The sequence below is a fragment of the Diachasma alloeum genome, unplaced genomic scaffold (assembly GCF_001412515.2).
Source record: "Diachasma alloeum isolate Michigan unplaced genomic scaffold, Dall2.0 Dall_scaffold_00307, whole genome shotgun sequence".
NCBI lineage: Eukaryota > Metazoa > Arthropoda > Insecta > Hymenoptera > Braconidae > Diachasma > Diachasma alloeum.
In genome coordinates this window covers 454,732-460,568 of record NW_021680446.1, presented here as the reverse complement: position 1 = coordinate 460,568, position 5,837 = coordinate 454,732, and positions in this window count along the sequence as shown.

Sequence of the window (5,837 nt, the reverse complement as noted above, 5' to 3'; positions counted from 1 at the left end):
CGAAAGCTTTTTTTATTAGGATTAATCGTGGCTCTCCATTAAGATTAATTGAAAGCTCTGTATTAATATTGATTTAGCCCTAATTAAGATTAATTGCAAGTTTTTTCTGTTTTGATTAATCGAATAATTTTTGATCGGATTAATTAGAGAGAAATTAATAGAGATTAATTGAAAGCTTTTCTTGCAATATTCTTGAAAAGCTCTTCAATAATGTTGATAGGAGGCTTTTAACTTGAAGTCATTTGCACGTTTTCATTTAGATCGCCAGAAAAGCTTTCTATTAACGTTAATCAAAAGCTCGCGGTTAATGTGGAATAACAGCTTTTCATTGACATGACAAGCATGATTAAAATTAATTGAAAATTTGCGACTAAGGTGGAGAAAACAAATTCGCGATGAAAATAAATTGAAAGCTTTTCCGTTAACATTAATCAAAAGCTCTTGATCGTGCTGGCATAAAAGCTCTTCATAAATAATGACGGAGGGCTTATGTCATTTGAATTAACTGGAAGCTTCTGATTGAGTTCAGATTAATCAAAAGCTTCTCATTAACGTCCATAGAACTTTATCTCATCGAAATTAATTAATAGCTTTCTATGAGCATTAATAAAAAGCTTTAATCAGTATAAACTGGAAACTTTCACTCAATATTAATGAAAAGCTCTAGTAAAACATTGATTTAAAGCTTTTTTTGTACATATTCATTTTAAAAAAACTTTGTAAAAATAAATAAATACAAACTCCTTATCAAGATCAATCAAAAGCTCTTCATAAATATTACTAAAAAAGCTCTTTGTTAATATTCACCAGGGGTGAACGGATTGCTGAATTTAAATGAGGCAAATTTCAAAAAATTTACGATATTCCTAAAAAAATGTTGAAATGAAGAAAATTGATGTTAACGAAGAGCATTCATGTGCCTCAGTGAGTGTCTCCTCAATTGCCGCTGGATGCTTTTCAAATAAACTGAGATACGTAACGACTCACGCGGTACATTCGAGAGGTTCTCTCGGGCGCGAGACGCCTTTAGTGCCGGTCGCGACGCCATGCCGTGTTACCGTGTGTTTCCAATGCTCTCTCATTACTGAGATCATTTTATCAATTTTTTTTACTTCCATTGAAACCCGTTCTGCCCCGCCTTTTGCGTGTTCCCGGGATTCTTGAGCTCTTGAAAATGCGGGAGGAGAGGGAAATCACGTGAGCAAGTGGGGGAATTTTTTTTTGAAGATTTTTTGTGGACGAAAATTGTTTCTTTTTTTTGGCGTGGAGGGGGGCGGGGGGGATTGACAGTGCGAGGAATAGTGAATTGTTGGGGGAGATGAGGACCACAGTGGCTACCAGGAGCACTAAGCCCTTCCGGAGAACCATCACGGCGCCGGAAGTGGGGGGCACGGGGATGGATTACAGAGGACGCTTTGTGAGTGATGATTTTTACGAGTTTTCGATGATTTAGATTTTGTTTTTCAGCTGTATCTTGGGAAGTATTCCGGGGATTTCCACGAGCCAAAACTCATTTCAAAGAGCATGAAATTCCCGATATTTTCGGAGGTCGGAGCAGCCGCTACGATATCTAGAACCCGAGATATTCGAAACTGAAATTTTGTCGACGTTTACCGATCCACGTTAACGATTTTTGAAAGTTCAAAATCACGGGTTTACGTTTTTAGCGATTTCTCGGAAACTAGCCGTCCGATTTTCCCTAGTCAAAATTTATGTCAATCCTGAGAAAATTTCCGATCTCAACCTCTGGTCACACGCACCCGTGCCTTGATTACCTGATTAAAAAAAAATTGCAAAGTTTGAATTCCACTCGAATTCCACAGATAGTGTCCTAAAAAGTGGCTTTTGCATATTCTTTTAATCTCAATGGGACACGTGTGGAGGTCAGTGCTCCCCACGTGGTATTTTCGGTTGACTCTCTTCGTCCCTCATTCAACCCCAGAATCAAATAAAATAATATCCTTTCCACTCCTTCGGGGAAATAAAATTTTTTTATTACATTTTCTGCGACGTAAGAAATCGCGGAGGGAAAAATATATGTCTTTTAAAGAGAAACGACTCTGTGTTTGGTAATCGGAGACGTGTTTAAGGGGATATAAATACATCGTGCGTTTTCTTATCGTCCTGGAGTAGCTGAAATGGTGGTTTTTTTTTTTATCGTAAATACATCTTTGGTGCTCGCGAGATGTGTTTCAATGTCGTTTTCGTGGAATTTCTACAGTTTCATTGTTTTGGAGAAATTTATCCGAGGCCGATGGACCGATTTTGATGAGCGATGTTTTTTTTTATGGTACTAGGGCGAAAAATGGATTGTTTCGGCCGCTTGGAGTGCATAAAAACGGCTTTTACTCGTCGGTATTTAATCCCACGGGCATCCAAAATTGGACTTTTAGACCGGAAAGAGGACGAAAAGTGAAAACTTTGCGGTCTAGGACGGAAGGTCAGCACTTTTCTGTCACTCTTCGGAGAGGAAAAAATATACTTTGTCGTTGGTATAATACGATATTGTATTTTACTGATGAAAAAATCATTTTTAATCACACCTATTCGCTAAACTGATATTTTTAATTCCGAGAGGACTGAAAATTGTTACTTTGCTGCCTAGGACTAAAAGTACTCTTTTCTGCCGCTCTTTGGTGAGAAAAAAATTTATTTCGTCATTTGTATGATACGATATTGTACTTACAGGTGAAAACAAAATTTCCAATCACACTTGCGCGCTAAATTAATATTTTCAATTTGCGAAAGAGGACTGAAAGTTGTTACTTTGCGGTCTAGGACTGAAAATTAACATTTTTTCGTTACATGTGAGAACATGATTTTTAATCACATCTACATGCTCAAAATATATTTTTAATTCTGAGAAAGGACGGAAAGTTGATACTTTGCGGCCTGGGACTGAAAGTAGTCATTTTTTTACTCGGGGGGGGGGATAAAATACAGATTATATTCTGCAGGTGTGACGAAAAGTCATGAGTAAGAGGCGGAGGAGATCTCTCTCAAGAATATCCACTTTTACGTCCTAGTGAAATAAAGTGATATTTTCATCATACCTGAACAGAAAGTTCGCATTTTTCACGCCGATAAGAGAGGAGAAAGGGTGTGCACCTCATCTGAGGCCATTCTCTAGATTCCGCAGGATCAAAATAAGAACATTAACGGGTGCTTGCGAATTAACAAAGACTGAAAAAAGCTAACTTTACGTCCTAGTGACATCATGCGCTTCTTCTCACATCAAAAATTAAATATCTCAGGAACTAACCGACCGATTCAGATGATCGACAGCTCATTTTAAGGAGTCGAAAATTCCCGACAGTTTGAGATCACAGCGACCCCATTATATTAATTAGAACCCGAGTTAATGACCCCCACAAACCACGAAATTTTCCTACATGACGTTTTGTCAATTATCTCAGGATATAATCAACCGATTTCAACGAATCAAATTTTATTTTAAACCCCATCAAATTTCTGAAAATTCTATGGAGGTGTCAACTCCCCGTATTCATTATTTTTTTATGGAAAAAATGATAGAATCGCCGAAATCACTTTGGCGTTCTGGTGAAAGGCTGGCATTTTTTTTTTGAATGAAAATTGAAGTGGGTCGCAGATGAATGGAATTGCGCCCGAGGTATTATGTGCAATGGGCAACCACTATGGGTCAGGGGGGTGAGGGGGAGAGCCGGAGAGGGGGGTATAGTAAAGTAGCCACTGGTCGTGTGGGCGACCGGATGCGATCTTTCTACTTCTCTCAACAACCGGTTCAACGAGCGTGATCGCAAGGCCTTCGTAATCTATCGGCGATGAATTATATCGAACGTCAATTCCACTGTCTCCGCAACACCTCACCGACAGCTCCACAATTTCATGTTTAAACTTTTTTTTAATGGATCAGTCAAAATTCCAGAATATTTCATTTGAAAATCGTTTTAAAATCTTGAGGGTCACGAGGGTCAATTTTTTTGCATTTCAAATTTAATTTTTAGCGATTTTAAATTGTTAAATTCAACGGTCATGAGGTTCAAAATTTTTTATCTGGAAATTTTGAAAAAATCTTAAGGGTCAGATTTTTTTTCATGAAAAAAAAATTGATGAGGATTTAAATTCTACAAGAAATGAAAAAAATCGTAAGGGTCAGAGTTCATGTTGCATGAAAAAATAAAATTGTGAAAATTTGAATTCTGAAAAAATTGAAAAAAATGCAAGGGTCATAGAGATCGATATATTTTAAAAAATATATCAGTCAAAATTGTAAAATCTTTTGACTGTTGAAAATTTTATTAAAAAATCTCAAGGGTCTCGAGGGTCAATTCTTTTGCATTATGAAAATTATTTTTTAGCAATTTTAAATTATGCAAAAAAAAAAAAGTTAAGGATTAAGAGGGTCAAAATTTTTTACGTGGAAAAATAAAGATGTAAATAAAAATGCTGACGATTTAAATTCCGCGAAAAATGAAAAAAATTGTAAGGGTCATGAGGGCCAAAATTCCTCTAGCCCGGAAAAATTAAAGTATAAAAATTTCAATTCTGTAAAAAAAATTTGAATCCCAAGGGTCATAGGGTCAGATTTATTCTCATCTTGCATTCTCGCGACGATAAAAAAACCCTTTTCCTCATTCATAGAAAAAAATTTTCTCGCCATTTTTTTACTGCCAAACAAAGATGTCTGAATCACACTGTTATTTTTGGATAACGAAGTCTCGTATCTAACGAGTGAAAATAGTAACTACCGGGGCGTCAAAGAGGGGCGAGTGTTATATTTGGAATTGTAGACGATTTTTCAGTGCTATGTGCACCCAGTGTTTACCGGAAATCATTTAATTTTCCCAGTTTCTTGAGGTTATGTCGGTGACCCCAGACCCACTAGATTATTAAAATTGGGTAGATCGGGAAATTCTTTGACCCGTTTTGCCCCACCCGTCCGCGCGCATCGGTCGAAACGGATTGTCGCCCGGAAAAATGCTCTCGCCCGTTGGATCACCAAGAGGTGGGGCAAAACGGCTGTCCCTTATCTTTTCCTTCGATCGGAAATTTCCCCCGCCTTCCAATGCCACAATTTTCCTGCCCTCGCCTCAACAGTTCCCGTCACAATTATCTAAACATCAAGGGAAAATGATTTTGTAATGAAAATACCGTCCTTGAGACTTGTTCAAGTACAAATTTATTTTTTGCCTCCAAGAATAAATCCGTTTGTTTTGCATCGTACTTAGTTATGCGAATCATTCAAAATATACAGAGCGCATGCACCTGCACTGCACACACAATGATATTTCAATGTTGCATCTTCTATAATGTAAAGTACCTCAAAAAAAAAAATTCCTCCAATTCTCCAATCCCAGATAACTATTGGCTATTTATTAACCCTAGTTGGTCACCATATGAGAACTTGCGACTTTGGTCACCTCCGCAGGGAATCGTCGCCGTGGTATTTAGGCCCGAGCGTTGCCGAATTCACTCTATACTGTCCGGGCGCGTTTAGCGAGACTTCGGCAACGTCGCACAACGGGCAATTTAATTTAACATGGGAAAAAATTGCCCGTCTGTTAGAAATAATTTTTCTTCAGGAATTGTGGATATAAATAATTTTAAAAAATATTACAATTTTCTAGACACTTGAATTGACGCATTCCAATTTTTTGGGATTTTTCCGCTCAGCCAGTCAATGGTAAGAAAAAAAAATCGACCTTCTGCGGCGGTTCCCTCCTATGGTGACCAACTAGGGTTAAGACTTCAGGCAAAAGCCCATCGAAGCCTACTAGAAAGTATACAAATAAATAAATGTACAACTTTAGTTCACACGAAAATCAATCAATCAATTAAATATAGAAATATATATC